The 12,426-nt window shown below is 45.5% G+C and overlaps 1 protein-coding gene across 2 annotated transcripts in view; it reads left to right on the top strand.

Annotated features, from left to right (window-relative positions):
* DNM3 (dynamin 3) overlaps positions 1-12,426 on the top strand; it is a 1,044,597-nt gene that overhangs the window by 758,261 nt on the left and 273,910 nt on the right. The gene's annotated exons all lie outside the window — the stretch shown is intronic.

Genomic DNA, 12,426 nt, shown 5'->3' with positions numbered 1-12,426 from the left:
TAGTTTAGTCTTCATTCCCTCCCACCCTCCCCATTTCCCACCAACCCCTAGCACAACTCTTTATTTTATAGTCAATTCTAATTAGGAATACAAAAGAGGAGTCCTCTTACAGAGTTTTAATTACATTTAATTACTTTATAAGAAGAAAAACACTAAAAAAAAATCACATAATATACCATGTAAGCTAAAAGACTGTTTATATTAGATGAATGTTCCTAGTACCTTATTAAGTTTTAAATTATTGAAAAAAATCAGTAATACTAAGTTGGAGACAGCAGTCCAGCAGCAAAAGGGGTGCTATCCAGTCTTTTACATTGAGTGTCAATGTACTCTAGCCTCAAGAGAACGGACCCATTCTCTGAGAGGTTGTATGTGTGTACCCGATGCAAGGAGCTCCTAGCTCTCAGAGAATGGGTCCGTTCTCTTGAGGCTAGAGTAGCAGACTTGGTGGAGCTGAGGAAGACAGAAAGGTACATAGAGGAGACCTACAAAGACATTGTAGAGAAGTCTCACCTCCAGTCTGGCAACACCTGTGCTGCCTTGGAGGAGGGTGGTATCCTAAAAGGAGAACATCACCCTGGTGAAGTCGGAAGTACTCCTGTAGCCAGGACCTGCCCACCAGGGGATGCACTACCCTCTCGCACTGAGGATATATCTCCAAGAACTTCTGCCCAGGCGGGAAGGGTTAGGACAGCTGTTGTAGTTGGTTATTTGATCATTAGGCATATAGATAGCTGGGTGGCTGGTGGACATGAGGATTGCCTAGTGAATTGCCTGCCTGGTGTGAAGGTGGTGGACCTCGCACATCACCTAGATAGGATCTTAGATAGTGCTGTGGAGGATCCTACTGTCTTGGTACATGTGGGTACCAATGACATAGGAAAACATAGGGAGGGAGGTTCTGGAAACCAACTTTAGGCTCTTAGGTAGAAAACTGAAGTCCATATCCTCCAGGATACCATTTCAGAAATGCTCCCTGTTTCATGCACAGGACCCAAGAGGCAGGCAGAGCTCTGAAGTATCAATGCGTGGTTGAAATGATGGTGCAAGGATGAAGGATTTATATTTGTTAGGAACTGGGCAACATTCTGGGAAATGGGGAGACTGGTCCAAAAGGATGGACGCCACCTTAATTGGGATGGAACCAGGCTACTGGGCACTAGCTTTTAAAATAGAATGGGGGGGAAGGAGCTATCAGTCGCTCAGGAACGCATGGGTTCGGTGTGGAGTATCCTTGAAGGATACTATTGAAACCCGATATTCAGGGAATCCCAGTAGAGAGGTTTCAACAATGCTGAAAGAAAGCCACGTGTATTTAAGGAGAGAGCAGGATAAAGGATACACATTATCCCTGTCAACTTCTAAACAACTTGTAGATGCAAGGAAAAAACACAATTTGAAGTGCCTGTATACAAATTCTAGAAGCCTAAAAAATAAGATGGGAGAGTTAGAGTATATAGCACTAAACGATGAGGTAGATATAATAGACATCTCAGAGACTTGATGGAAAGAGGACAATTAATCGGACACTGTGTTAACAGGGCACAAATTGTATCGCAATGATAAGAGAGTATCAAATTGGAGGGGGGGTTGTGCTATATGTTAAAGAGGGAATTAAGTCAAATAAAATAAACTTTCCACATGAAACAGCAGTATGGAATCATTATGGATACAAATTCTTTGGTGAAGGGAAGGAGTATTCTTACAGGGCTGTACTACCATCCGCTGGGACAGAATTAAAAGATGGATGAAGAAATGTTTACAGAAATTAGGAAAGCTGGCAAATTGGGTGACTGTATAATAATGGGTGATTTCAGTTATTACGGTATTGACTGGATAAATGTTATATCAGGGAGCATCAGGGAAATAAAGTTTCTAAATGTAATAAATGATTGCTTCTTGGAGCAACTGGTCCAGGAACCGACAAGAGGGGGTCCATTTTAGATCTAGTCCTTGGTGAAGTGCAGGGCATAGTAAAAGAGGTAATGGTGTTGGGTCCCCTGGGAAACAGTGATCATAACATGATCACGTTTCAGCTACTATCTGGAATGAAGCCACAAATGAAATCTACTATAGCTGCATTTAATTTTCAAAAGGACAACTATAATAAAATGGTTAGAAAGAAGCTAAAAGGATCAGCTGCAAAGGTTAGGACACTATCAGGCTCATTTTCGAAAGAGAAGGACCCCAATCTTTCGACACAAATCGGAAGATGGGTGTCCTTCTCACAGGATTGCCCAAATTGGCATAATTGAAAGCCAGTTTTGGGCGTCCCCAACTGCTTTCTGTTGCGGGGACGACCAAAGTTCACAGGAGTGTGTCGGATGCATAGCGAAGGCAGGACTTGGGCGTGCTTAACACATGGGTGTCCTCGACCCATAGTGGAAAAAAAAGGGCGTCCCTGACAAGCATTTGGACGACTTTACCTGGTCCTGTTTTTCTTACGACCAAGCCACAAAAAGGTGCCTGAACTGACCAGATGACCACCGGAGAGAATTGGGGATCACTTCCCTTTACTCCCCCAGTGGTCACTAACCCCCTCCCACCCTCAAAAAACATCTTTAAAAATATTTTGTGCCAGCCTCAAATGTCATACTTGGGTCCATCACAGCAGTATGCAGGTCCCTGGAGCAGTTTTAGTGGGTGCAGTGCACGTCAAGCAGGCGGACCCAGGCCCATCCCCCCCTACCTGTTACACTTGTGGTGGTAAATGTGAGCCCTCCAAAACCCACCATAAACCCACTGTACCCACATCTAGGTGTCCCCCTCTTCACCCGTAAGGGCTATGGTAGTGGTGTACAGTTGTGGGTAGTGGGGTTTGGGGGGGGCTCAGCACACAAGGTAAGGGAGCTATGTACCTGGGAGCTTTTTCTGAAGTCCACTGCAGTGCCCCCTAGGGTGCCTGGTTGCTGTTCTGGCATGTCAGGGGGACCAGTACACTATGAATGCTGGCTCCTCCCATGACCAAAGGGCTTGCATTTGGTCGTTTCTGAGATGGGCGTTCTTGGTTTCCATTATCGCCGAAAATCAGAAACGACCAAGTCTAGGGACAACCTAAATGTCAAGATTTGGGCGTCCCCGACCGCATTAGCGAAAAGAAAAATGGACGTCCATCTTGTTTCGATAATACGGGTTTCCCCGCCCCTCCACCGGGACGTTTTGTGAGGACGTCCTCAGCAAATCTTGGGCATCCCTTTCGATTATGCCCCTCCATGGGGCTCATTTTCGAAAGAGACGTATGTCCATCTTTCGATATAAATCGGAAGATGGACATCCTTCTCCCAAGGACATCCAAATACGTATAATCGAAACCCAATTTAGGACGTCTCCAACTGCACTCCATCACCCATCCTGAGGTCGCTCACCTGCACGACTGTACGAGCCACTGGTGGAGACGGTGCTGATCTGACCCATCACCCGGCGGCCACTCACCTGCACGAGCTGCTGTTGGAGACGGCGCTGCTCCAGCCCATCATCCTGAGGCCAATCACTTGTGCGACCTGAGCGCGGTGCTGAGGGCCCCAAGTCGAACAGGCTAACCGTGGGCCAAGAGCGACTGGGTGACGCTGAGCGTAGAGACGGAATTGGAGCAGAGGATCGTCAGATCCGTGCTCCGGCTGCATCAAGAAGCGCCACGAGACCGATGTGCTTCCGGCAGGACCAGCCTGAAGAGAAACGGATCGAAGAGAAAAAAAAAAAGAGATCCCAGCTCAGTCCAACGAGCCCAATCCCTTGAAACGCTGTAAAACAGCCTCTCCCGATCCCTTTAAACGCTGTGGAACCACCTCGACAGGACCAAACCAAAAGAAAAGAGAAAACGCAACCACGATCTTTGATACCAGCCTCTGGGACTGATAAACACCGGACACGAACCAATGAACTAACTCCACGTGGAAGGGACGGTTTCTCTTTTCTCCTCTCTCCCAACTGTAATTGCTTCAACTGCTCAGTAGGCATCCATCAGCACAATACTACATCTAAAACTGTAAGTTAAATGCCATTAAATGCTTGCTAGTTCTCCCACAGCAATCTATTGAAGCAAGATCAGTAACACATACTATTATCCTATACCATCTCACTACATCAAAAAGTACAATCCAAATATTAGTTTAATATCATAATATTGAATTGAAAATTGTAATTTAAACGCACTAAATGTTTGCTAGGTTTCTCACAGCTTTTTTGTACTGTAAATTATACTACCTACTGTTTAAGCTGCTTTGTTTATATTCCATTGTCTAGACCACAGTGCTCATACCGCACTGCGCAGACTGTATTGTTAACCATCAAAACTACTGTACCGCCACTGAATCAAACCACTGTATTGCCGAAAGTGTACCGCGTATAATATACTGTCCACTATTTGTGCTGCATTGTTTATACCGCATTGCTCAGACTGTATCGCTAATACCACATTGCATTTACTGTACTGTACTCTGTCAATACTACACACAAATCATAACCAGCATGAATACCAAAAAACTACTCATGATAATCTATTTCCTCCCCCTAATCTATCATGCCTGAACCACCCCCAATTTAAATAACAACCTACCCACAATACACAAAGCCTACAGACCACCCACCTATAATTCACCAGAACAAAAGAATAATAATCAAATAAAAAGAAAAACATACATATATGGAAACAATCAACAGCAAATGAAGAAAGGAAACAACAAAACCAAAAACCTAGAAAACAGGCATCTAATAAAAATCAATACATCTACGACCCAGACCGAACCATACTGTTCAATCCAACTGGGATACGTTAACGCCTGGTCAGTAGTAAGCAAAACAGATATGATAACGGATTGGATCACCACAGACAGACTAGACTTCCTATTCATCACTGAAACCTGGATCCACGACCTTAAGGATCCCATAATCCTAGACTTATGCCCACCAGGATACAAAATCACACACTCGACAAGAAACGGAAAAAGAGGAGGTGGTATAGCCATTATATACAAATCCGAATTCACAATTACTACCCTAGCTGAATCCATCCTACCTCAACTCGAAATTGCATCGGTAAGAATCAATCACCCAAATCTGCAGGAACACCTCAACGCTATCCTACTTTACAGACCACCAGGCAGCTGGCAAGATACTCAAATACACCTTATGGACTTCATATCGAACACATGCATCTCTACTTCAAACCTTATCATTATAGGTGACATCAACCTGCACTTGGAAGATCCCACCCTAACAAGCACCCAAGAATGCAAGGAATTCCTACAACTATGGAATCTTCACGCACCAAATACTCAACCGACACACAACAAGGACACACACTAGACATTATCGCATACAAATTCGACCCAGATCTAAACCTTATACTAACAAACACAAAATGGATACCCACACTTTGGTCAGACCACTACAAAGCATACATCTCCTTCCAATGGAGGACGAAAACTACAACCAAAAAACAAGAACGAAAAACCTACACCACTAGAGGAAAGATAGACCCGACTATATTCTGGCAACAAATCTACGATAACGAATGGACAACAAAGACAGACACAATCAAATTCCTCCAAGAATGGGACAAAAGATGCAGAACAATATTAGACAACATCGCCCCAATCCTCACACAGAAAGAACTCATTACCGTGGTTCAACGAAGAACTGAAAACACTGAAAACACGAGTTAGAAAATTAGAACGCGCCTGGAATAAAAATAAAGACGAATCCACACTTAATGCCTGGAAACAACTCCGAAGAAAATACAAATACACCATAAGAAAAACCAAAAGATTATACTACAAAACTGAAATAGGACACACACAAACTCTTCCAACTTATGAACAAACTAATAGACACCACATCAGTCACGAATAATGACGAAGACACACCAAGAGTCAATGACCTCGCGAAGAACTTCAAAGAGAAAATAGTACAACTGCGACAAAAAATACCTGTTAGCCCCATTGAATACACTGCACTACTAGACTGTCTGGACCCAGACCATGGAGAATACCCTGCAGATAGGATCTGGACTGAATTCGAGCCACTATCGGAAGACCTCATCTCCCAAACGCTTAAAAGATTCGCCAAATCTCACTGCAAATTAGACACTTGTCCAAACAACCTCATGAAATTGTCCCCCCAACACTTTATAACAGATCTAACGAAACATATGAACTTCATGTTACAAAATGGATGCTTCCCAAGGGAGAAAGGAAACATCCTACTCACCCCATACCCAAAGACGCAAAGAAAAATGCGAGTGAGTTAACCAACTATAGACCAGTAGCATCCATTCCCTTAATAACCAAAATAACAGAAGGGATGGTCACCAAACAACTTACAGATTATCTAAACAAGTTCTCAATACTACATGAGTCCCAGTCAGGATTTCGCTCCAATCACAGCACTGAAACAGTACTAGTTACTCTCATGAATAAATTCAAACAAACGATTGCAACCGGTAAGAACATACTACTACTACAATTCGACATGTCAAATGCCTTCGACATGGTTGACCATGGAATCCTACTACACATCCTTGAATACTTCGGCATTGGAGGCAATGTTCTCAACTGGTTTAAAGGATTCCTAACTACACGCATATATCAAGTGACATCAAATTCAACAACATCAGCCACATGGACGCCTGAATGTGGAGTTCCACAGGGATCCCTCCTCTCACCGACTATATTCAACCTTATGATGATACCCTTGGCCAAACTATTATCAAAACAAAACCTCAACCCATATATTTACGCTGATGATGTGACGATCTACATCCCATTCAAACAGGACATAAAAGAAATTTCCAATGAAATCAACCAAAGTCTACATATCATGCACTCATGGGCAGACGCCTTTCAATTAAAACTCAATGCAGAGAAAACCCAATGCCTAGTACTCACCTCTCAGTACAATACGAGCAAATTTACCACCATCAACACCCCAAAACTAAATCTACCAATTTCGGAAACCCTGAAAATCTTAGGAGTCACCATCGACCGACACCTGACACTAGAGAATCATGCGAAAATCATAACCAAAAAGATGTTCCACTCAATGTGGAAATTAAAAAGAATAAAACCATACTCCCCTAGAACCGTTTTCCGGAATTTGGTACAATCACTGGTACTCAGTCACTTAGACTACTGCAACTCACTCTACGCTGGCTGCAAAGAGCAAATTCTCAAAAAATGCCAGACAGCCCAGAACACAGCAGCCAGACTCATATTTGGAAAACCAAAATATGAAAGCGCAAAACCCCTACGAGAGAAGCTACATTGGTTACCACTCAAAGAACGCATCACGTTCAAGTTATGCACCCTAGTACACAAAATCATCCATGGCAAGGCCCCAGCCTACATGGCGGACCTGATCGACCTACCACCCAGGAATGCTAAAAGATCGTCTTGCACATTCCTTTAACCTTCATTTCCCTAACTTCAAAGGCCTCAAATATAAACTAATGCATGCATCAACCTTTTCCTATGTGAGCACGCAACTCTGGAACGCATTGCCACGGAACCTAAAAGCGACCTATGAACTGACCAACTTCCACAAACAACTGAAGACACATCTCTTCGACAAGATATACCATAAAAACCAAAACTTCTGAAATCCCCACACATATCTAGCAATGCAAGAATGCTTTATGTCATGTTATTATCTTGTTTTCCATTACCATGCTACCCAAACTACTTCTGTAACACCATATGTCACATTGAGCCTGCAAAGAGGTGGGGTAATGTGGGATACAAATGCAATAAATAAATAAGGATGGCCAATGTTCAAGGGGGCGTGTCGGAGATGTAGCAAAGGCGGGGCTTGGGCGTTCATAACACTTGGACGTCCTTGACCCATAATCAAAAAAAACAAGGACGTCCCTGACGAACACTTGAATGTTTTCACTCGGACCTGTTTTTCTTACAACTAAGGCACAAAAAGGTGCCTGAAATGACCACATGACCACCGGAGAAAATCGGGGATGACCTCCCGTTGCTCCCCCAGTGGTCACTAACCCCCTCCCACCCTCAATAAACATCTTTCAAAATACGTTATGCCAGCCTTAAATGTCATACTCAGGTCCATGACAGCGCATGCAGGTCCCTGGAGCAGTTTTAGTGGGTACTGCAGTGCACTTCAGACAGGCGGACCCAGGCCCATTACCCCCCCTACCTGTTAAATTTGTGGAGGGAACAGCAAGCTCTCCAAAACTCACCACAAACCCACTGTACCCATATATAGGTGCCCCCCTTCTCCCATAAGGGCTATGGTAGTGGTTTACAGTTGTGGGTAGTGGGTTTTGGGGGGGGGGGGGTTGGGGGGCTCAACACACAAGGTAAGGGACCTATGTACCTGGGAGCAATTTATTTATAATTTTAATACATTTTTAACAAGGATAAACCTTGTAAGAGAAATACAGTCAAAAATTAATATAAAAGAATAATGTTCCATTCATAGTAACAAGGTATTTAACGCTCTAAAGAAAAATATCTATTGGTACATTTATACAAAATAATATTTTACAGCCTTTCTTAGACCTCAATAGTAATGTGAGAGAGAAAAGAGTTAAAGAAGATCAAAAAGAAAAAAGAATAATCTCATAGGTATAGGCTGTTATTAACCAGTGCTTCATTACTTTTCACTTCACTTTCTTCATCTCTATAAACACTTTTAGCTGTTCCGGTGAAAAGAATGTATATTTTGTTTGAGCCAGCTTGACCACGCATTTGCACGGATATGCAAGAAAAAAGGAAGCTCCAATATCAATTGTGTTTTGTTTTAAAGAAAGAAATTGCTTCCTTTTTTGCTGAGTTGACTTAGTAACGTCAGGGTATACCCAAACCTTAGCACCATAAAATTGTGACTTAAGGTTTTTAAAATAAAGTCTTAAGATAGTGTTATAATCTTGCTCAAAAACGAATGATACAATGACTGTAGCTCTGTTCACTATTATTTCCGAGGATTGTTCTAAGATATCAGAAATATTTTGCAAATCAAGATTGTCTTTAGCAGGACCTTGACCCTCATTTCTAACAGGAATATAATAAATCTTGTTTAGTGGAGGTATAGCCTCTAAAGGAATATTCAGAACTTCCATCAAGTATTTCCGAAAAATGTTAATTAGAGTTTCCCCTGCTATTATTGGAAAATTAAGTAAACGGAGGTTTAGGCGCCTGTTAAAGTTTTCAAGTTGTTCGATTTTATTTCTAGTGTCCAAAGAGTCTTTTATTACCACATTTTTAAAGGAGGTTAGGGTTTCAACTTCTTTCTTTATGGGTTGGACTTGCGTCGATAAATCATTCTTAACAGAATCTACAGTACTTTGTAATTCTTCAAATTTAGTGTTTAAATTGACCACATCACCTGACGTTTTCTGTAGCGTGGTGGAAATCTGGTCCAACATCACCTTCAAGGTCTGTAGGGTTACCTCCGAGGTCTGCTCCGTGGTAATCAAACTGCCCACAGAGCCCCAGAACGCCGTTTGCATGCCTGGGTCCTCCACTGTCGCCCCTATCGACGCATCATCGGAGCCGATGGGGTTTCCCGCCAGGGTTGCTCTCGACGCCGGGCTAGGAGGAATAAGCGAGGTGGACGGTGGTGATAAGGAGACTTCCTCTCCCGGCGGGGATTCCGCTCCTCCGGCTTTCCCCGCTATGGGATCCGCTCCTCGCTGTAGTCTGGTAGCGCCGGGAAAGAAACGCTCAAGGGACATCTGAGCTGGTGAAGAAGTTGCAGTGGGTGGAGGTACCAATCTCACAATTCCTTTTCTTTTAGAATGGGGCATTTTCTATTTAGAAAACAAGAATTGTTTGCTCATAGACACGCGATCGTTTCAACAATCAACCTGCGCGGCAGCCATCTTGAATCTCTCTCACGGCCTGGATTTTGAGAGTGTAGATTTTGCCTCGGGTCTCTCCGAGGGTGTCTCCCGAGTCTTGCTTGCTTCCAGGAAAGGTTCCACTAAAAAGAGTTTCTTCTTTCTCTGGCGGAGGTTTGCCGTCTGGTGTGACAGCAAGGCCCTAGATCCTCGCTCTTGTCCTACACAGACCCTGCTTGAATACCTTCTGCACTTGTCTGAGTCTGGTCTTAAGACCAACTCTGTACAAGTTCATCTTAATGCGATTAGTGCACACCATTACCGTGTGGAAGGTAAGCCGATCTCGGGACAGCCTTTAGTTCGCTTCATGAGAGGTTTGCTTTTGACAAAGCCCCCCATCAAACCTCCTACAGTGTCATGGGATCTCAATGTCGTTCTCACCCAGCTGATGAAACCTCCTTTCGAGCCACTGAATTCATGCCATCTGAAGTACTTGACCTGGAAGGTCATTTTCTTGGTGGCAGTCACTTCAGCTCGTAGAGTCAGTGAGCTTCAAGTCTTGGTAGCTCATGCTCCTTATACCAAATTTCATCATAACAGAGTAGTCCTCTGTACTCACCCTAGGTTCTTGCCGAAGGTGGTGTCTGAGTTCCATCTGAACCAGTCAATTGTCTTGCCAACATTCTTTCCCCGTCCTCATACCCGCCCTGCTGAATGCCAGCTGCACACATTGGACTGCAAACGAGCATTGGCCTTCTATCTGGAGCGGACACAGCCCCACAGACAGTCTGCCCAAATGTTTGTTTCTTTTGATCCCAACAGAAGGAAGTGGCTGTCGGGAAACGCACCATCTCTAATTGGCTAGCAGATTGCATCTCCTTCGCTTACGCCCAGTCTGGGCTGACTCTTGAGGGTCATGTCATGGCTCATAGTATTAGAGCCATGGGCAGTGTCGGTGGCCCACTTGAAGTCAGCCACTATCGAAGAGATTTACAAGGCTGCGACGTGGTCATCAGTCCACACATTCACATCGCATTACTGCCTACAGCAGGATACCCGACGCGACAGTCGGTTCGGGCAGTCAGTGCTGCAGAATCTGTTCGGGGTTTAGAATCCAACCCCCCCCCCCCCCCCCCCCCCCCCCCAGGCCCATTTTTATTCTGTTCCAGGCTGCACTCTCAGTTAGTTGAATAAGTTTAGGTCAATCTCAGTTATGTCCTCGCCGTTGCGAGGCCCAATTGACCAATGTTTGTTGTTTTGAGTGAGCCTGGGGGCTAGGGATACCCCATTCGTGAGAACAAGCAGCTTGCTTGTCCTCGGAGAAAGCGAAAGCTACATACCTGTAGAAGGTATTCTCTGAGGACAGCAGGCTGATTGTTCTCACTAACCCGCCCACCTCCCCATTGGAGTTGTGTCTTCCCTTGTGTATGTCTTTGCTATGTACTGGACTGACGAACACGAGCGCGTTCGGGCGGGAAGACGGTCACGCATGCGCACACGAGGGCTAGCAAACGCTGTTGCTAGTGAAGATCTCCAATCGGAGGGGCTGCCGTGGACATCACCCATTCGTGAGAACAATCAGCCTGCTGCCCTCAGAGAATACCTTGTACAGGTATGTAACCTTCGCTATATATATATATATATATATATATATATATATATATATATATACACACTAGTATAAAAGGTCCGTTTCGGTAGGCAATGAAACGGGCGCTAGCAAGGTAATCCCCCCCCCCCCCGCAGCATCCTTCCTGTCTCACCTGCCCCCCCCCCCTGCAGCCACCCATCTGGTCTCAGGACCCCCTCCCCACCGACCCTCCTCTCCCCTGCCCCCCTTCAGCCACCCATGTCCAAAGACCCTCCTCTCCTTTCCCCTTGCCCCCCCTGTAGCCACCCATGTCCAGTGACCCCCCTGCCCCCCCTGCAGCCACCCATGTCCAGTGACCCTCCTCTCCCCCTGCAGCGTCCTTTCTGTCTCCCCTGCCCTCCCCTGCAGCCACCCATCTGGTCTCAGGACCCCCTCCCCTCCCCCTGCCCCCCTACAGCCACCCATGTCCAGCGACCCTCCCCTCTCCCCTCAGCGCATCACCCAAACCCCTACCCCCCCAGCGCATCACCCAAGCCCCACCCCCTCCCCCCTCGGGCACATCAACCCCCTCGCCACCCGCAGCCGCCAATACTAACGCTGTCCGGCCGCTGCTGCGTCACCTGTTGAGCAACAGCGGCCGGTACAAAAAGAAAAAAGCTAAAAAAAGATTTTAAACCTGAAACACGGCTCCGTAGACAGCCATCTGGCATTGGCTGTCATCTCTGCAGCCGCTCCTCCTCTTCCCTCTGACGTTGCTGCGCTCCTCCGGGGTCTTCCTGCAGGGGCAGTGACATGGAGGGGAGAGGAGGAGCGGCTGCAGTGACGACAGCCAATGCCAGATGGCTGTCTACGGAGCCGCGTTTCAGGTTAAAAATCTTTTTTTGGCTTTTTTCTTTTTGTACCGGCCGCTGCTGTTCCACAGGAGAAGCAGCAGCGGCCGCACAGCGTTAGTATTGGCTGCTGCGGGTGGCAAGGGAGTTGATGTGCCCGAGAGGGGGGGTAGGGGCTTTGGTGATGCGCCGGGGGGAGGGTCTTG

The sequence above is a fragment of the Microcaecilia unicolor genome, chromosome 6 (genome assembly GCF_901765095.1).
Source record: "Microcaecilia unicolor chromosome 6, aMicUni1.1, whole genome shotgun sequence".
Taxonomy (NCBI): Eukaryota; Metazoa; Chordata; class Amphibia; order Gymnophiona; family Siphonopidae; genus Microcaecilia; species Microcaecilia unicolor.
This window is presented reverse-complemented; position numbering and strand designations above follow the sequence as displayed.